This window comes from Pipistrellus kuhlii, unplaced genomic scaffold (genome assembly GCF_014108245.1).
Source record: "Pipistrellus kuhlii isolate mPipKuh1 unplaced genomic scaffold, mPipKuh1.p scaffold_m20_p_6, whole genome shotgun sequence".
In the NCBI taxonomy this organism is placed as follows: Eukaryota; Metazoa; Chordata; class Mammalia; order Chiroptera; family Vespertilionidae; genus Pipistrellus; species Pipistrellus kuhlii.
The window spans coordinates 6,016,270-6,037,695 of NW_023425562.1; positions in this window are offsets into that span (position 1 = coordinate 6,016,270).

Sequence of the window (21,426 nt, forward strand, 5' to 3'; positions counted from 1 at the left end):
ATATTTTTCTTGGAATCCCAGCTTGGTAAGGTCTGACCTGTGCATGACCATGTTAACTACACCCTGTGTGATCTGGCTGTACAGTAAAACTCTAATCTTATCAGCTTCTACTCTCTCCCTTGCTCTTTCTACTCCAGGCAAAATGTCCTTTCTATTATTCCTTAAATATATAATGCATATTCCTATTCAAGGTCTTTCTACATGCTGTACCCTTTGTCTGCAATGCTCTTATCAGGTTGCCACATGACCTGCTCCCTCACTTCCTTCAGTTTTTTACCCAAATGTCACCCTACTAAAGGGTTTCCTGTCATGTGTCCAATTCCCTATGCCCTTACTCAGCTTTACCCCCCTCAAACATTTCATCATCAAAAATGCTATATATTTTATTTATTCATTTTTATTTATTGTATCCCTCACTGGAATGTCAGCACAAAAAGACAGAGATTTCTGCTTGTTCTATTTGCTGCTATGTCTAGATCAATGCTTTACACACAGTAGGCACTCATGTTGAATACATGGATTAAAAAAAAAAAAAAGAATGAGCCTAACAGGTATACAGGAGAAAAACAATCTGAAAATTACAAGACAATGGAACATTCATTACCTATGGAATTTTGAGAGGAAAAGTTGTAACTCAAAATCTTACTATTCTAAGCCTAGTAGTTCATTAGTGAAGGCATCAGAAAATATATATGCAAGGTGTATCATTTATGAGCCCATCCTAAAATACAAAAACAAAGCAAATAAAATCCTTGAAGGTATATTTCACATCAAAATTGGAGATATAAGAGTGGGTAAATCAGGATATAAAGTCAGAGCTCTGCCATTGTGGCTCAGTAGATTGAGAGTTGTCCCATGCACAGAGAGGTCACTGGTTGATTCCCAGTTAGGGCACATGCCCAGGTTTTGGGCTCAATCCCCAGTAGGGGACGTGAAGGAGGTAACCAACCAAAGTTTCTCTCTCATGGATGTTTCTATCTTTCTCTCCCTCTCCGTCTCCCTCTAAAAAAATCAATAAAAATATATTTACAAAAAAAGGTATAAAGTCAGAGTAGTTAATATTAAAACAAGTTAAACATAGAATTGAGTCTTTTATGTTATTTTAATAACCATAAATATGGTTATTTAGCAATGCAAGTCTGAAAACAATTATTGGAAAAGATGAGAATAATATAAACAGACAAAAACAATAATGTGGGCCTAAAAATTCTAGATTATATCAATAAAAACATGACAGTGGGTTAGGAAGGAATTGGGGGTACATTTTAAAATGCTTATTTATTCTCTCATACAGGGTGAGTCAACAACAATGATTTAATTTATTAAGTTGATGAACAAATACAGTTGCAGGTTCAGTTTTCTTAAAAAATATATATTCTTATTGATTTCAGAGAGGAAGGGAGAGGAAGAGATAGATATATCAATGATGAGAGAGAATCATTGATTGGCTGCCTCCTGCACACCCTCTACTGGGAGTCTAACCTGTAACCCAGGCATGTGCCCTTCACTGGAATTGAACCCATGACCCTTCAGTCCACAGGCCAACTCTCTATCCACTGAGCCAAACCTGCTAGGGCTCAGGTACAGTTTTTACAAGAAAAAAAATGAATATAAGAAAGTGTCCTGTTAGGTAAGTACCTATGTTCTTTGTGATGAACACCCAAAGGGGAGACCATGTTCTAGAGAAAACGTTTCTTTTCAAAAACTCTTGGAATAGTAAGATAAATTAATCATGTTTCAGTAATTTGGAAGAAAAACATCAATACTTTAACCTAAAATAAAATTTATGTAAGTCACATTCTCTGAATACAATATAATAAAAGTAGGAAACAATAAGAAAGAATTTAATTAATGGAAAGGGGAATACAATTTCAGAGTTAGAATCTAAAGTAGCCATCAAGGAAACTTTGATGAAAAGAATGGGAACCCTACTTAGCAAGCTTAAAGGCTGCGGCTAGAACTATACTGAAAGGTAAATACATTTCCTTAAGTGAATTCACTGTTGGAGTAAGAAAGAATACAATTATCAGAGAAGAATATTATTCAGGAACTCAGTGGCAAATACGTATTTTGGGAAAACAGGTAGAGAGTAACATTTAACGGCTTAAGCAGAAACTAGTAATTTAGAAAGTAGAAACACGTAAAGTTGATAACTAAGCCCAGGGGAAGTTTCATGATATCAATAAAATCTCTTTTATAACTAATAAAAAATCAAAATATGGGTACAAAGCTTTCAAAGTGAATTTAATTTAATATCACAAAGGTGGTTTTTAAGAATTAGCCAATAACCTGACCCAGGTGGTTTTATAGGTACATATTTTCTAATTTACAATCTAATGTTTAAACCATTTCAGAGCATAAAAAGTAAAGCATATTTAGCAAAATTTTACAACAAAATGATATAAAGACAGAAAAGTTCAAGATCAATTTTACTATTGAACGTATTTACCAAAAAAAAAAAAAAATACCAACTCTAATATTAAGAAATAATACATCCTGAGCACAAAAAGATAATTTAAGAGCTGTAAGGATAGCTTAATATTAGGAAATCTATATTAAAAATTTAATTTCTACCTGTCACTGCATCATGTGAAAATGCCTGATGCATTTTTTTCCAAATGTTAAGAGTAGTTTGAGTTTGTCTGCCCCAATATTGTCTGTCTCTGTGGTATATGAAAAATTCACTGTGTGGGACTGAGACTCATGAGATGACCTCAAAGAGATTAGCAGTCATCCTTCAGAGGAGCTGAGGCAACAAGGCTCATGGTATTCATATTTAGCCACTATAAACCAGAAGAGTAAACAGTGGCTTCATGTGTGCATCCCCATTGAAAGCCATAGGCAGACATTCCAAATGACTGGCATTGATTTGTAATGCAATACTTCTCACATGGGCAACTCCTTATAGCGTGCCACAGGGGAAAGCAGCAAGGACTTGCTTATGGTCAATAGTCAGTCATGTTCTAGACTAATGTCAGTAAAGCCATTATTATAGTGTAAAAACAAGTCAAATGTAAAAGAAACATTATTATAGAATAACTTGGTAAGACTCAATATCTATTTCTGATTTTTTATAAAACGTTAGTTAACATAGGTTTAAAGACTCCTTATTCAACAAAATTTTGGTTTTAAACTCATAGTCAAATAACACAATATAAAGTCATAAGTCTAGAGTAGGGGTGTCGAACTCAATCAGAGAAGGGGCCAAAATCTAAAATCCAGCCTAAGTCACGGGCCGAATGGTTTACTGAACAGTCATAAACTGTCATTGTGATGGAAACGCAGCGGAGTGCAGTGATGACAGCGCGGTGCGGGCCACATAACAAGGCCTGGCGGGACGGATTTGGCCCGCGGGCCTTGTGTTTGACACATGTGGTCTAGAGCATGCCCACTCTGGCCCTTGATGATCTATGCAGAGTTTTCCTCCTGCTCACCCCCTGGGTTCTAGGAAGGCCTGGGATATTTGAATAGTGTCACATGCTATTCAGATTTGCTTTTTTTCAGCCTGTCCACCCTTACATTTCCATCTTATATAACATAGCTTTCAACCTCTTGACCACTTTTATCACTCTTCTCTGTATATATTCCACTAGTCAAACAATGTCTCTCTTTAAAGTGTGGAGTCTATAATTGAGTGCAATACCCTAAGTGTGGTCTGACTACACAAAAGTTGAGTATTGGCCCATTCCTTGCCTTAATATTTTACTTAATCTATTCATTAATATTTCACTCCTCCCCCCCCCCCCCCCAATCTGGCTCAGAAGGTGCTTGGCTTGCCAAGCCATGCCCTGAGAGAAGAAATATTTCCACAGGTGCCTTCCTGCTCACTATCTTCCTATAGAAGGATTTTTAACCAAGAGAGAAAAGATCATAATAGAGTGACTTCCATTGGAGCTATATCAAACTGCTTCTTACCAGAGAGAGACACCTAGGTAAGGCTAGTGCACTAGGATTTCTCTCCCAGAGCCAGAAAACCAGCCCTGGGGCTCTGGAGGCCCCATTTCTGAGCACAATGGTCTTCCCCAACCCAACACCTCATTGGTCATGGACACTTCCATTTCACGGTCAATTGGCCATAATTTCAATTATGTAGGAAGCTTTTATTGTACATGCAAATTCCAAAACGACCCAGAAATCTGTGAAGAGGCCTAGGTATAAAGAATCAGAAGTTTAAGCTTGGGAGGTAGAAATCTCCCCACATTCTACATAACTATTCTTACTGGCTCAGCATACTCAGAGGATATTGTGAGCAATGATTAGTGAGAAAATATGGCAGTAAAGTGTCTGGAGCATAATAGATACTAAATATTATGTGATCTAATAGTTTTTTGTTTGTTTTTTTGCAAGTCAGTTTGCTAAATATATATTGAAGATGTCAGGTTTTTATCTTAAAACATCTTCCTATCAATATGCTCAAAAATAAAAAAAAATATATATTTTTTGTATAGCTAGAGTCTTGAGCTTTAATTCAGAAATCCAGACCCCAATTCAAGAGAGAGGGTTTTAGCCTCAAATGGGACAAGCTTCTCCCTCCTCCTCTCTGCCTGGGCTTAAACTGACAAAGAAGATGCCAGGCAGAGTCGCTGCAAAGCAGGCTGCCCAAGGTCAGGCTGCCTGAGAAACTCAGTGAATGGCAGTGAGAAACTACGGGAGAGAGATTCTCAACCCTGCCCATCAGAATCACCCAGGAGGCTTTAAAAAACCCTGATTCCCAGCTACCTGCCAGGCCAACTGAGTCAGAACCTCTGGGGGTGAAGCCTAGACTTCAGGATCCCCAGGACCTCCAATGTTCAGCTGAAGTTGAGAATCATCATCCTTCTCTCCCCCGAGGAGGAGTCTTGAACACTGCGATGATGATACCTGCGGTGAGAAAGGAGAAAGAAGAGACCTCACATATGCTACGTGCCTCTTGTGTTTCCCACACTGTGCTGGGAACTTCCCTCACACTGAAACGTCATACAGTGCTGTGAGGGATTATCATTTTCATTTCCAGCGAGGACCCAGCAGCTCACAGAACACAGCCACTTGCCCAGAATCACTTAAACCCAAGGAAGTGGTGGGGTCGGGAGATAAAGCAGGTTTTTCTGACCTCAAAGCCTGTGGTCTTTCAGTTTCCTGCACTAGGAGAATGGACCCAGCGATGCCATGCCCAGGTGGGTGTTTGGCCATGACCTCCCTGTCCTGAACTGGTTAAAACAGTGTTGATGCTCTTCCTTGTCCCCAAAGGAAAAAGCATGAGGTGAAATAAGAGCTGAGATAGGGGAAGTAAACATGCATTCTCATTCCTGATCTTACCGAATCTTCTACAATAACGTTAGGACTCAGGACCTCTACACGGGATTCTGCATGACACTCACATGCACACACACACACACACACACACACACAGGCATACAGGTTTGTACCGGGCATTAACCAAGTGCTTATCGGGAACCTATATGCCAGGCACTGGACATGTGTATATTATGCTTGATTATATAGGGAAGACAGCTTACTGAAGAAGAGGTAAAATATATCAGCTCTGAAGATAGATAACTGGATTTTGAACCCAGTCTCCCAGCTGTGTAAACTTAGCCAAGTCAGTTAAGTTGAAATTTTTTCTTTTCATGCCATGACAAGAATGTACACACACATCTCTCCGGTGTGGAGTTGGGAAAGGAAGCAGAGGGACAGCACAAAGGGCAGTGTCCTCCGAGTCTCTCCCTGAAGTCGCCTGAGGCTCCGGTGGCGGCAGCTGTGTCTGTCCTGATCCCTCTGATGCTGAGGTGTCAGCTTCCACGGGGATCAGGTATCAAGCCAGGACCGGCCAAGGCCAGCCAGAGGAGACCTGGAGCCAGGGTGTCATGCGGGCATGGAGCAGGTGTGGGCATAAGCTAGAGCTGCCCCCGCCTCGACTCTTCCTAATGCCTTGAGCAGTGGGGGGAGGTGTGGGAATCCTTTCTCTCTCCTGGAATTTGCCTGGCTGCTCTGAGGGCGTGTGGCCTTGCCTGTACCTTCTAGACAGACAGATGGACACCCCAGGGAGATAGTCCAGTGCTGGGGTCAAGAGCATGGGCTCAGGCCTTGGACCCATCTGGGTGACTCTCAGCTGCCCTCCGTGCTTAGCCCACAGCCTGGTGTATAATTATAGATCTCAGAGGTCCAGTGATAGGCATGAATCTACTCACTTTAATACTCAGACCTGCTCAGTTTTTCTTACTTTAGCCTTTTAAAATGAAACACACTGATTCAGAGAATGTTTGAGCCTACCAGCAAGTCATTTCCCCCTTGGGAAGCCCTGCAGTGTCACAGTGGAAACAAAGGGAGCCAAGTTGGACATAGGCCCTTCAGGAACCACTTTGGCAGAACAGTTGCATCAACATGGGCTGGGCCTCAGTGGGCCTGGATTTCACTGCTGGGCAAACCTGGCTAAGTTGCTTGACCAATCTGAGTCTCCACTTCCTCCTCTCTGCTTTGACAACTGGTTTCAGATCAAGTATGCTATAAGGTGTGTTTGATTTTTAAGGTGTCTACTTTTTTTTTTCTTTTTTCTGACACCCTAAACAAGGTAAAATTCCCCTGTTAGAGATGTTCACGGCATAATGATCCCTCCTCTATAAGCCTCATCCCTGTATCACTGAATTTTTATTTGGAGGATGATTTTATCTACTCCACATAAATATGGGATCCAGGAAATAGGAACTTTGTCTGACTTGCTCATGGCTGTAAGTCCAAGTTATCCCAGAGCCTGGCACATAATAGGTGCTCAGCAAATCTTTGTTGAAAAATGAACTCAGGGCTGGCCAACCTCACACAGTCAGACTTACTGATTTAAAAAGTGGTCTGTGCCAAGAGCTCTTGGGGCAACATATCAACAGACATCCCAGTGAATGGACCCATTTCACAGACTAGGTAACAGGCTCTCTCCTTGCCTCCAGACTGAGCTGCCTCATACCGAGGAAGTCAGGCTTCTCTCTACCCTACAGGCCCCTTCACATGGGGCTTGGAAGGAAGGTTGGAAAATCAGGGCTTGGTAAAACTAATATGTGGACTCCTTTCTCCCCAGCAAGAACATCGAACAGACAGGGTGCTGCAGGGAGAGGCTGGGCTGGGAGTCAGGAAGCAGAGCTCTGCAGATGCAGCTGCAGGACTGAAGGTGAAAAACTGGATGTCTCTGATAATATCCCCCAGTTGTCATGAGGATGAAATGTGATAATGCGATTCAAGCATCAAATAACAATAACAATGGATTAGGACACTTAAATAAAAAAAGTTCCCGAGCTCATCCGGTCAGAAAACCATAAATGAATACATAGTTAGATGGGGAGAAGGGAAAGCTCTTGGGATGGTGTTCTTTTTGGGAAGTGTAGGAGACACATGGAAAGTCACCATTTGCCCACCATCACAGTAGTAATTGATGCAGGCAAGCATCATCAAAGGAGATGAAAATGAGTGACTGCAAGGATAGTTCCATATCTCTAAGTATCCCTCCACAAATTACCTATGGATAGAAAAGGGAAAATAGTATCTTTACAGTGGAAAAACCTGGGATCACCACATTAACCAAGGGATGGAGATCAACTCCTATACAATCCTATATAACAAAAGCCTAATATGCAAATCTACTGAATGGCAGAACAACTGGTGGAACAACAGATTGCTATGGTGCACACTGACCACCAGAAAGAAGATGCTCAATGCAGGAGCTGCCCCCAGCCCACAGGCCCCAGGCCAGACAAGGTGGGTGAAGGCAAGGTCCCCCTGATCACCTCACCAGTTGCCCTGCATACGGAGGCGACCAGTGGCGGTGGTGGCAGGGGGTGGGGCCAGCAAGCAAATGGCACCAGGCAGGCCATGGGGGGTGCCAGCAGAAACTCCCCCCCCCTCCCCCAATAACTCTGCCAGTTGCCTCACAGATTGTTTCTGATTGCACAAATTTCATGCACTGGGCCTCTAGTCACCAATAATGGGACAGATGTGAGGTAAGGAGGACACATCACTTTTGTGTTATCCCAGCCACAAATTCACCACCTGAATCTTATTATGAGGCCACAAACTGACAGACTGTCTACAACATAACTGGTTTAAACACTTCAAAAAAAATTCAAGGTCACAAAAGACAAAGAGAGGTGAACTATCCTAGATGGAAAGAATCTGAAGAGATGTGACAAGTAACTGTAGTATGTAATCTTGAACTAGACCCTGACATAAAACAAATGACCATCAACAGCACTAGTGGGAGAACTGGCCAAATCTGAATATGGGCCAGGAACTAGGGGCAAAAGTATTGCATTTCTGGATTTCCTGATCATGGCCATCGTGCTGTGGTTCTATCAGAGAATGTCCTTGTTCTTAGGGGACCAGCGGGAAATGAGATAATGTGTTGGAGTCCTTGACTCCAGGCATAACCAGTGACTGGATACAAGGCTACTTTCTTGGGTGAACTCAGGAAAAGACCCCTGCCTAGAGATGCTGCCATGCCCTGTGGACAGACGTGAGCTGCCTAGACTTTACCCTTAGAGCTATTGTCACCCACCCATTATGACTGGGGCACAGGGGTTTGGATCCCTCACAGTTCTTGGATCTTCCCTCCTCCACGCCATCAGTCCCCCCATTACTCAGGGAGTGTACTTCTGTTTATGTACTATCGATGCTCCCCGTCAAATCCCGCTAGAAAATACATCGAAACAAAATTAACTTGACAGGGAAATGGATATTTGAATGAAGCTTCTGCTTAAAACAATAATTTATCATGTTCCATCGCATGTCTCCACAAAACCAGGATCGCGGGTGGTTTAGCTGAAATGAGGGAATTCATTACTCCCCGAAATATCTCTGGGACTCATTTCTCTGGGGTTGGGGTGGTGGGGAATGACGGATGGACTAGACATCGACCATGTCCCCCAAATGTGCTGGGTGTTGTGGGGCCCTTTTCCTGCACAGCCCTAGTGAGTCCTCACAGCTCTCCTGGAGCTAACCATCAGTGGCTGGCTTTGGGAATAGGGAACGGGGCCTCTTGGAGTCTAAGGGCCAAGCCTGAGGTCATCCCGCTAGGAAGGGATGGGCTAGTTTTTTTGAGGCGGGAAGAATCACCTTTATCCTCACCAAGGTTGGAAAGGGCTACCACCCTCCCTGCATAGCTTCCTGACCTCCTAGGAGAGCCAGGTTTGCTTCTGTTGAGTGTAAGAAGCCACCAGTCCTATCTTGCAGTTGGGAGCCCACAGCCGGACCCCAGGATACGTACTGCTCGTGGGCACTCTTATGGATGCCTGGCAGAGGTTGGGCAATCGCAGATGAAGTACAGTAGAGTGAGGAGCCCCGGTTCGAGGGCTCGAGCAGGCGGCTCACATAATTGATTCACTCACTCATTCGTTCTGCAAACAGAAGTGTGCACTTATTTATTATGTACTGGATGCCTGAGAGATAACATGCATCTTAGAGTCTGGAGTGTCAAAATCTGGTCCCTGGATCAGCAGTATTACCTGAGAACTTGTTAGGAATGCAAATTCTCGGGCCCCACCCCAGACCCACTGACTCAGAAGGCCCAGCAGTCTGTGTCTCAGCAAGCCCTCACTGTGGCTGAGGCAGACTAAGGTCTGAGGACTGTACTTGAGGGCGAGTAAAATAATGACAGGCCGTGGTAAGAGCTGCCAGGGACGAAGGTACTTGGTAACTTCAGGGCCCTGAACATTATAAGCCAAGCAAGTCTGGTCTCTCCTGGATCCCATGGAACAGCTTTATGGAGGACCCAGCGAATGAACCAGGGCCTAGTTCAGCCTGGGCACACTGGTCCTATTGGGAGAACCAGGATTGCCCCAAGGGACTTAGGGTGGGGGCCATTGATGGGAAGGGAGCCACCTGGGCCTCAAGATCCTGAACACCTTGGTTTGTTTCTCCTTCATAAAGTGAGGGACGTGGACTAGTCAACCAGAATTTGCAGCAATCAATGACTCAATCTAATGGTATTGGAAGCTAGGCAGTGAGTTTGGGAAACCCTAGTTCACAGATTTTGGCATGCAAAGAAAAATCATCCAGGGATTTTATCAAACATTCGATGACCAAGCCACACCTCCAGGTGGATCTCCACGGGTGGGGTGGGGTGGGGGCAGAATTTGCATATATGTAAGGGTAATCTTAGTGCAAATGGTTTGAGGAACACCTTTTGAGAAAAATTATACTTTCTCGAGAAGCGCTTGCTCACTGGGGTGGCTCTCAGCTCTGGTCACAAGCCCAGGCTTATCACCCAACCATCCCTGGCTCCTGGGCACCTGGAGGCAGGTCTGTGATTCGGAGCAGGTTTCTCAGTGGAGCATGAGTAACTACTCTCTTCTGATGGGTGATGGCAGGGATGAGAAGGCCTCTGGCCTGACTGGGGAGTAGCTAATGGCATTACAAGCAACAGAGAAATAATGAAGGCTTCCTCATTTTATAAAAGTTGCTTTGAAATCCAATTAGAATATGAAAGCTGAGACCTCAGTCTATTTTTAAACAAAGTATGAGTTGAGCAAGAATAATCAATATTGGAGTTGTGAGCTGCCTGTTAGCCTTCACATGGGCAGGCAGTGAGCTTCCTTTGGGAAGAGTTTGCGATTATTGGACAAGTGGAGGGAGGAGGAGGAGACCAGAGTTAGAGACAGATGGGGCCTCCACTGGTGTGTCGGACAGAAAGGGGAGAGACGGGAAAGGCCATGAAATTATATGACCCTCTCAGATGTCCCCTCTGACACCTCTAGGTAGAGTGGGGGGCTGCAGGCGGATGGTGTGTGGCCTCCCCCGTTAGGTTAGAGGAAGCAAACACACCTCATTTTGACTGTTGAGGACTAGGTGGTTAAACTTGAGAGAGCATGAATGTTTGGAGCCAGGCCTAAGCTGAAACTCAGTCCTGCTCACTGCTCACTGCTCACTGTGTGATTTGTCAAATTCGGCAACCTTTCTAAGCCTCAGTTTTCCCCTCTGCAAAGTGGTGATGAGAATATTGACCTTGAGAACATTTTTTTAAATGAGATTATGCTAGCAGTACCAGCTGTCATGTAGAGAGCATTTGCTGTGAGCTTTATGGGTGTGAGTGGTTTCAGTAGGCCTTCCAACAGTCCTATGAAGTTCAGGGAAAGGGAGGGACTTCATGCAAATGAAGCATGCAGGGCAGTGTCTGGTACAGAGCACCGCTCAATTAATATCTGCTTCCTGCTCCTCCAAGCGAGGGAGGCTGAGTGCCGTGGAGAGGCTGGTTGCAGAGACCTGAGTGCTTCTGGCTGCTGCACTTCCCTGGCAGGCAGTGGTGTGGACTGCTGAAGTCAGAGTGAGGCTTCCAGACCACCATGGGGGGCATTTCAGATGCGGAGGCTGCCGATGGCAGAGCAGGCCGATTGGGTAGCTCCAGCAGGAGCCAGCGTGCACAGAACCCAGAGACTCTCATGTGACAACCGTGGGGCTCCTTCCAGGATCATCCCACCCTGATTTGGCTTCCTTGAAGAAAAGTAGCACAAAAGGCCATTTTTCACTTTTAAATAGCTTTCATTCTATGTCTTAATAAATGCGCGTTTGTTGATTTGTGTAAGCATGATGTGGGAAGTCTGCAAATGGATGTAATCTGCATGGAGGGCACATGTAAGCACCAGTGAGCACTTTTGAATAATGAATCCCTCCCGTAAAAGACGAACGCTATTCATAATAATTCCTTGCTTTTCTCATTTTGCAGCGTACAGTAGCGATTAATCAATTTGCAATGTTATGTCACCCGCAACAAATTGCTAGCACCAAGACAAATTTATTGCTTTATGATAAAAGAACTTGTTTAGGTAGAAATAAATTAAATTTGGGGGGCTCTTCTTTGGGGTTGATGCTCACGTAGGTGACCCATAGAGAGTGGGCTTCGAGGTGAGGGGCTGGGGGACTCCCGCATTGACCCGGCACCTGGGGAGGAGTACCGAAGCCCCAGAGGCGTGTGCTCAGTTACTGACGGGGACAGGGATGCTGAGAGCTCACGGTGCTTCTCGGGATGTCTGCCGGGCTCTCCGAGTCAGCGATTGTAGTTTAGTTTTCACAGAGCGGTTTGGACAGTCGGTAAGGCTCCAGGGAAACACACCTGCTTCTCCTTCGCCTGAACGATGAGACCTTTATTGATAATACCTTCTACTGGCAGAAGGCAACCCATTCTAGGGACTCGAGAGCAGAGGAAACTTACTTGATTAGAACTGGGAATGGAGTTCAGAATACAGAGGGCGACTGAGGCTCTGAGGTTTCCATTTATGGGAGACGCTGGTGTGTTAAAATATCGGGGGGAAAGGAGGCCCAAGGGGTGTCATCAAAATTGTGTGCAGTGAGTGCTGCATTCAGCAAAGGAATGCTTTTACCACATGCAACGTTTAATTCCATAGAAGGTGATGGTAATGCGAAGTCAGAAGCTTCGATTTGAGGCCCCTCATGGAATAAGGCCAGGCTAACGGGATGCACATTACAATGAGGGTGACACGGGGACATGCAGTCCTGGTCCTCTGATTCACTCCCAGAACAGCAGCTCAGGGAGGGGGAGCATTTTGCCCGAGGAAAGAGCGGGTGGGGGTGCGGAGAAGCATCTGACTTTCAGGACATCACAAATGTTTGTCATTAATTTATACTCCATTAATTTGGAATCTGAAATGGAATCAGAGACTGATGCATTAATTCTGTCCTCCCCCAACACACACACACACACACACACTCTCGCTCTCTCTCTCTCTCTCTCTCTCTCTCTCTCTCTTTCTCTCTCTCTCTCGACAGGTTTTTTCATAAGCAATCTCATAGTCTAACATGATTTGTGAAAAGCAGGTTTCAATTAAGAAGAATGTCAGTTCTGTTGCCCAGGAAAGTGGATTTCTCGGCCCCAGCTGATCAAAACCCAGTCCTCTCTGCTCTGAAAGCAGGCAGGGACCACCCCCTGGAATACCTGGGAACACGCAGTCGGCTGCCAGGGAGAGCATTGCAGTAGCTTCCTTGGCCCCTGGTCTCTGCCATCCTCATCGAATTTCAGCTTCTAAGGAGGGGGCCTGAGGGCCTCTGCCTGCCCAGGCGTCTGCAGCCTTCCCGCAGCATCTGAGCGACCTCTTGGCAGCCCCCCAACCTCAGTGCCCACATGCAGCGCCCCGTGAACGACAGGGAGCAGAGCTCTCCGGGCTTCGGCCGGGACCCTTTCCACTGCCTTGCGGCTGGAGGAGCCCAAGGGGTGCCCGGCAGCTCCAGGCGGTGCTGGACTCACCTGGCGACGGCTTCTTTGTCTTCCACCATGCCTGCTCGCTGGGCTCCATCCGCCCAGGTCCTGGCTGGGCAGGCAGCACCCCTCGTATGCCAAGCCAGGCCTGTCCACGCTTGAGGTCCTAGAGGGGCTTCCTTCCCGCTGTGAGGCTAGGCTGCCCCTGCTCCTGCCGCCCGCCCGCTGGTTAATTCTGATTATTTCTCTTTCTCCTTGCTCTCTTGGGCGCCTTTATTCCTGACCGTGCATTTTCTCTGGGCTCAGGATTAAAAAAAAAAAAAAATCCACACTGCTAATATCCTTGTCAGCCTTTTCCTGAATCATTGCCGTGCAGCAATGGAGCTACGGGCCAGTGCCTTCTGGCCAGCAGTCTCCAGCCCAGGCCTTCCTGTTCTTGGGGCCCTGGAACCCCCGCTATGTGGGTCTCTTTACCCTGAAGGCAACATCCAGAGACCCAGATCTTTTCAGAAATGCCCACCCGTGGGTGGCAGAGGGGGCCAAGAGCTGAGAACTGGCTGAGCTTTTCCATCTCATAGGTAACTCCTTTCACATGCTGTTTAAAAAAAATAATGAAAGTGCTTTCCTCTACATGATCTCATTTGCTGTTATTATCCTTGTTTTACAGATGAACAGACAGAGCCTCGGGGACTTGGCGGTTTGCTCAGGTTGCACAGCTATGAAGGATTGGAACAGCAGTCTCCACAGGCATGACTCAGGTAAGGGAGGGATCATGTCCCCATTTGGCAGATGAGGAAACTGAGGTTCAGGTTGCTGGAAGGGGCTTTGCTTCAAAGCAGTGAGAGGTGGTGGTGCCAGAAGTGGGATTCAGGGACCCCAGCATGCAGGCCAGAGCCGCAGAGCTGAGCTCTGCTGTCCACGCCAGTTCAGCTCATAGGGACAGGGCCCAGCTTTGGGCAGGGGTTTGGCCTTCTGTTCATGAAAAGCCAGGCCAATCCAGGCTGTGAAATACCTGGTAACTGCCCTGCCTCATTGTGCTGTGTGGCCCAGGCAGTGTCCTCACCTCAGTCTGCGCTGGGGGCAACAAGCCAAACATGGCTGTGATTGGTAATATAGATTTCCACAAATTCAGGCTCAGGCTTGTCTGATTCAAGGCTCAGGAAGATGATACCACTGAGCAAATGGCCCCTCTTCCAGGCAGCTCTCCCTGATGCTTCAAAACAAAGCAGACCTCTCCTAGGTCCCATAGCTTATACTTCTCTGAATGGTCCCATTCCTGATGGGGCCAACTGTTCTCTTGCCATTCCTGACCTCAGCTGGTGGCCGTGAAGCCACTCATGGAGGCCACAACCCCTTCACAAGTCCATAGATGCAGAGACAGTCACTTAGACATCACTGTGCCCAGCCACAGTCACTAATATACACACCCGTCCACTCTTGTCTTCTCTGGAGGATACCACCACACACAGAGGCACTGTCCTGAACATCATACGTGCACAAATGCACACACACACACACACACACACACACACACACACACACAGCCCTGCAGACAAGTACAGGTTTGCTTACAGACAGTCTGTGATTTTCTGTGACTTCTTCCGCCCCTGGTATTCTGTGTGTCCTGCCTAGAATGAAGGCTAGGACTGTCTGGCCATGGGGATTAGAATTGTGACCTGCTTAGGGCTGAAGCTTGTTGGACGGCAAGCTCTCACACTGGGAACTCTCTGGACAAATAGCCTCTTCTGGCCAGAGCCTCTTTGTCCTCCTTCCCAGACAGATCAGCCTGAACTATCTCCAGGGAGCATCTGCCCGCATCACACTCCCCATCAGACAGGCATCCTTCCCATGGGCCCCCGGGCCCTGTCACCACCTGGACTTGCCACCTTGGCATTTTTTCAATGACGTACCAAGGTGAACTGTTGCTCACTCAGTGATTTTTCACCCCCTGCATGTCTGAAGCTCTGTTTTCTCTCTGGACAAATGCCTTCCTACCTCTTGCCTTCCCCTGGGCTGTGGGCTTAACCGAATAGCGGGTGAGAAAGGGAAGGAGAAGCTGAGGTTCTGCTGAGCTCTGGCTTGTCCTCTGTCACAAAGACACCGTGAGCCCTAAGTGTGGGGCACAGTGACAGAACACGGATCCCCGAGGCTGATGGGCCTGGGCTTAAATTCAGCTCTATCCCTTCCTAGCTGTGTCATTGTGGCCTCTGCAAGCCTCAGTTTCTGCTTCTGTAAAGTGGGCATAGCCATTTGAGCCTTACAATGTTGATGGGAGGATCGGATGAGGTTACATGCGTGTACAAAAGCACTTGATAAATGTGAGTGCTCCAAAAACGTTAGCGAGTTAGAGTGTTGTTTTAAGAATGACCTTGCCCTGTTCTCACGGTCTCTTAGGCCCCGGGGAGATTCAGGCAGGGTCTGCGGAGAGATTCAGAGAAGGTTCAGCCTCCAGCCTCCAGCCTTCCGGAGGGGCGGGAGGGAGGCGAGAGGGAAGACAGGGTCTCAGTCTCTCTGACAAAGCAGGAGGCAGCTGGGTAGCTGAGCAGTGCCCTTCACTGGTGTGGGCTGTCCCCAGCTACCTGAGGGAACCTGTGAGTTAGGAGCCCTACATGGCTAGCACCAGAGCTGTGCTGTGCTGGTCGTTGTCATACATAGCATCCCACTGAATCGCAAGAAAAATTGGCAAGGGAGGGATTATTATAATACCAATGAGGACACTGAGGCTCAGAGAGATAACATGTCCCCTAGGTGACGGAGCTGGGACATCAGCTGGGACATGAGGGGCTGCTCCCCAGCCTCCGGGCTGCCTTGGGCATGTGCCCAGCGGAAAATGCGCTCTGAATTGCAATGAGAAAAACAGCTCCCTGTCCTGGGAGGCACGGAGCTGAACAGATCCATCCTGTACGCAGTACTTATAGCCACGCTTACTCCACGGGACAACCCAGACAAAGACCTAGTTTATGCCGCTGAATATGAAATATGGCTCGTGTCTCAGGGCATTTGTATAAAAGACTGCTTTTTTGCTGCCACAGCCTCAAAGCCACCTTTTGGGGGAGTGCTGCCTCCCTCTCGGAGGCTGATCCGGAAGGTGGAGGACTGGGGAGCCTATCCCATGAGCCCACTGGGGCCCTCAGCCAGTGTCACCTTTTCTCTGGGCCTCTGGATCCCCATCTGCAAAACATGGTTTTCTGGGGGGATTTCTCTGGTTAACGTCTAATTCCTCCACACCACAATTACATTGTCCGAGGTAGAATGCATTTAGATCCGCAGAGTATGTTTTTCCAACTTGTAAATGTACTTACTAGGAAATCGTTATAAAGGCAGACCCCTTACATGGCATTTGGTGAATGCCTTTAGAAGGCCCAAGAATAAATTCACTTCGGGGTAGAAGCCTGGACAGAGATGGCTGCCCCTGTCTGTCTCTGGGATGTTCCAGAAAGTGTTCTTTGGCTGTGGAAGCCGGTGTCCTTGTCACTGATGTAGGTCCCTGCTCTCACTCTGTCAGAGAAAGCAGCCAGGTCCCAGGCCCCAGGTGAACTGCTCACCTTTGTCCCTAGCCTGGGGGTGAGGAGTGGGTAGCGATTGGCCTCCTGGCGGTTAGGGATGGGGGGTGGTGGGGGGGCTTTTCCTAAGGAAGACACAGCCCTGGAGTGTACTCCCGGCACGTCCTTTAACCGGTGGGGCCGGGAGACACACCTGCAGCCGGGGCTGCCACCAACAGATCTATATGTTGACAGTGCCCCTCTGAGTGTCCATTTAAATACTCGTCCCTGCCTGGGATTCGGGCTGGCCGTCTCCGTTTGCCAAATGCAAACGCATTAACCTTACAATTGGATAATCTAATAAAAAGGATCAATGGTCTGATACGGTGCTTATGGAGTCATTTACTGCAAGCGAGAGCCATTTAGCCGGGACCCAGACTTGCGGCGTGGGGAGAAAGCGAGAGAACGGCTCTCACCGCCGCTGGTGTCCTTGCTGGCTTCCCAAGGCGAGGCTCCCTCTCTGCCTGGAGACGCCGGGCCAAGGGGGCAGGGGAACCAGGAGGGCGTTATTCATTCATTACTGCCACGTTCGTCACTTAGAGGCTCAATTACGTATAAATCATTAGTGGTATTTCAAGTTACTCTATCCGGGCCCGCGCGTAGCACACTTGACTGGCGGTGGGGAGCTCTCGGCGACGAGATTTAGCGTGTGAGTGAGCAAGGCAGTCGTATGGGTTTTTCTGCTGTGAAATTGATAAATGGACCGGCTGCTCGAGGTGCGGCAGTAATTTCTGTGGCGCAGCCAAGTGCTCGGTCCCTTGTCTCCTCCAGCGATGAGGGCAGGGGCCCCCTTAATGCGGTGGCTTTCCCCCGGGGGGCCCAAGGCCGGGCCTGGCTTTATTTCCTTGCAGAAGGTCCCAGAGCGAGCCCCGGTTCATTAGCAGGCATGAATATACCTGGGCAGGGAGGGAAAAGGAGAAAGGAGGGGGAGGATAAAAGGTTCCTCCAGTCTCATTCAGCGGCACCGAGTCTGTCATTAATTTCTCCCGAGGAGCAGGCCGGCAGGCAGGGGAGGACAGAGCCGGGCTGTCTGGCTGCCCCGGCCCCTCTCCCGCAGACACGGCTGTCCCGGGTCGCCCACATGCATCCCTGTCTGTCGGGAAAGCATATTTTTCTCCTAATCGGTTCCACTGCTCTCTTAAAGCAATATGTCAGATCATTTTCCCCCATGTACATAGTTAATGAAAGTAACCCTACAAATTCATTTTAAGTGGATGGAAGTTGTTATAACCCCGATCCAGAATTTATTGCGTTCATTACAATCTTGCTGAAGTAGGTAATGTAATGGACTATTACTTTTATTATCTTTTTAATCCCTCAAAATTATTAGGGACTGACTAATATTTGGCATCACCCCTGTTAATGTTTAAACAGAAATGGATACTTTAATTCGTCTAATAAATGACAGGGGCACTCTGAGTGGAAACAAAAGCCTGATGGGGTTTATCTCGATCAGTCCTAAGGACTTTTAAATGGGACTCAGGGGCCTGAAGGCAATTATTTCCAGGCAGGGTGTCTTCCTCAGACGCTCAGGAAGGACACAGCAGAGCCGAGATGGAGATCGTGACAGGGACACCCAGACGGACGGCGACAGAAACCAGGCAGAGAAGGGAGACATTGCCACTCACACACCCAATTCTGATTCCCAAGCACAAAAAGCTCCGATGTGGGCTGATAACACACTCCTGTGAGCTCTGTCTTTTCCTTCCTGCCTTCGCCCTCTCTCGCCGCCTTCCTCTCTCCCTCTGCTCCTGTGTTTGCAATCAGCTTTATGGCTAAGACTGCTCAAGTGCTCTAGAATCTTCGAGTTGCCGAGACAAATGATTGGCTCCCATTCTCCGAGGGAGGAGTGGAGACCCTGCTTGTTCCTCGGAAATTAAGGATCGCTGCTCCATTTGCAAATGACCAAATCTCACCGTGTAGTGGGAGGGAGCCGGAGGGGGCATATGGCTGTTTCTCTCCAATGCGTTTGTCCTCCAGGACTCCCCTGACACGTTACCTGCCCAGAGAGTGACAGGTGAGATTTAAGAGAAATTGATCTATTGCACTTTCTGGTTTTGACGAGGCAACATGCAATGCTAGTCACTTACATTAAAAAAAAACCTGTTAGTTCCTAAGGGGCGAGAGGAACAGAGTACTCCCCTTTCCCGCTTGACAATAAAAGAAGGAAGGCACATTGGAGGGAGGGAAGGCTCGCGTTTTGCTCACTCCACGGCAAGGGCGTGCTTTCTAACAAAGAAAGCTCCCGGTTAGCAAAGTCACTAATTAGCACGGAGCAGCTCATTAGAATTTAAAGCAGTTTTACTGCCTATCATAGCTCGGCTCTCTTGAAATGCCCCGAGTTTCCAAAGCAAAGCAACGTATCGATTCTATTGACTCAGCATGAAACGCGTCTCATTTGTGCCGACCCATACAGAGGTGGTTTCTCTCTCGGCTTTCCTGGCAGAGGGGCTTCCCAGGTGCCAGGGGCGTGGACCGGGGACAGCGCCCTGCCTGCCTGGCTGCCCATCACTGTGCTGAAACCTGTTCTGATCCATGGAGGGGAAGCCTGCCCTGAACCGAGTTTGCTCCTGACGCCTTATAAATCGCGCTGATTGCTTCCGTCAATGCTGCGTCCATGCGGGCTGCACATCGTTTGGGGCTTGATAAAGAGACGGAGAGGCAGCTTCTCAGCATGTTTATTTTTAATAGACATAAAAAATGAAAACGAAAGTGTTCTCACTCCTCCGAACCCTCGTTGATAGAGAACTACCGAGTGTACGGCAGTGTGATGTCCAGTCAGGGAAACTGGAGCAGGAGGTGTTGTCTTTGCTGTTAACGGAAATATCCTTGCAAATGGGGAGGGTGTCTTCAGAGCCGAGACACACTGGGCTCCAGAAAGCTCCACGGGTTCCTTAGGGATGGGAAGTGGCCGGTGCTCGGGCATTCACTGCTTCGGGGCTGTGCATCCCAGTTCCTGCTTTGCGTTGCGGGTACAGTAACCCCATCTATTCCTACCTCTTCTTTTGGAAGTGCAGTGCCACAAGCTGTGGTCGTGTCTTCTGAGGCGCAGCCCTGGAAATCAAACCCTATCCTGTTGCTACACCTGTGCCTAACAGAAACCAACTCCTCCCAGCAGCTTTACTACAAGTGGAGCGACACCGAAATGATTGTAGTCACAACAGATGTGACAAAGGGCTAATGCTCTTCATGTAAAAACATTGTTATTAAGATTCTAAGAGAAGAAATAAATTTACAAAGGAAGAAATTCGGAGAGCTCATCTTTATTGAACATTTACTCTGTAGCAGGTATCATTTACATGAGACCTTTCATTCAGGTTTTACAAAGGCCCTCTGAGGTAGTGTTAATATGCTCACCCATTATTCAGAGAAGGAAAGGGGAGCTTTGAAACATACATATTGTAAGTGGGGACCCAGGGTTCAAAACCAGGCAACTTGATCTACATGTCTTCTTTTTTAAAATCATCATTTGAGGAATAAGGGTGTTTTTTCCATTGCTTTTTAAAGTGAGTGGAAGGGAGGGGAAAGGGTGAGAGAGAGAAAGAAACATCTAATGGTTGCCTCCTGCTTGCACCCTGACTGGGGCCAGGAATCGAACTTGCAACTCAGGTATGTGCCCTTGACCGGGATTTGAACCCGTGACCCTTTGGTCCGTGGGCCAACACTCTTAACCACTGAGCAGACCGACCAGGGCTCTACATGTGTTCTTAACTGCTCTGCAGCAGCCCCAGGAATTCACAGGTTTCATCAGGCAATAAAGTTGAAAAAAGTTCATGTTCACTAGTAAACACAACATGTTCATTCAAAACAGAGAACATTTTCACTTATCAAAAATTAACAGAGAATTTTTAGAATGTGAATATTCAATGCTGGCAAGGATGGGTTGAAACAGATGTCTTCAGATATGAATTGCAATTTGACAGTCTCTAGCAAGAGTCTTAAAAACATGCCAGTCATTTGACCCAGTAATGCTATCATAAATCATTTAGCCCAAAGAAATAAAAATGTAGGCAAAGCTGGAGGCACAGGTCTGCCCTAGAGCATTGGAAACTGGCTAAATGCCCCACATTAGAGGAATGGTTAAGTAATTATGGCCTATCCGTTCAACGAGATCGGGCAAACAACTAAAATGACATCAGAGTTTCCTAACGGCATAAGGGAATGTTGATGATGAGTCAAAAATAAAGCAAGGTATAAAACTGCATGGGTGATGTTAATAGTGTAAGATACGGGTAGAAATAAGAAGGGAAGGAAACGCAGCATGTGAGCCAGTTCTCTGTGTAATGAGATTCTGTGTGGTCATATCTTTTTGTTTCAAAGTCTTTTCCAATTTATTATTTTTTTTGTAGTAAACATGCTTTTCTTATAATTTGGGGTTGTAGGACATCCTTTATGACTTTTGAAAGTCAGCTTAACTTAAATCTCATATCTAATGGGGGTGAATCGCTGGACCCCAGCTCCAAAGAAACTTAAGACACTGGGTGTATTGCTCCCTGCATAGGCCTGGGGTACCTACAAGCAGCACTGTGTGTCTTCATCTCTTTGCATCTCCCCGTCATCTGTAACCTGCCCACTAAGGGAGTTATTGCGAGGGTCAAATGTGTGTAAGGGTTTAGGACAATGCTGGCACAGTGTGGGCACTCGCTAAACATAAATAATAGCTACCCTGTTTCCCCCAAAATAAGACAGTGTCTTATATTAATTTTTCTCCCAAAGTTG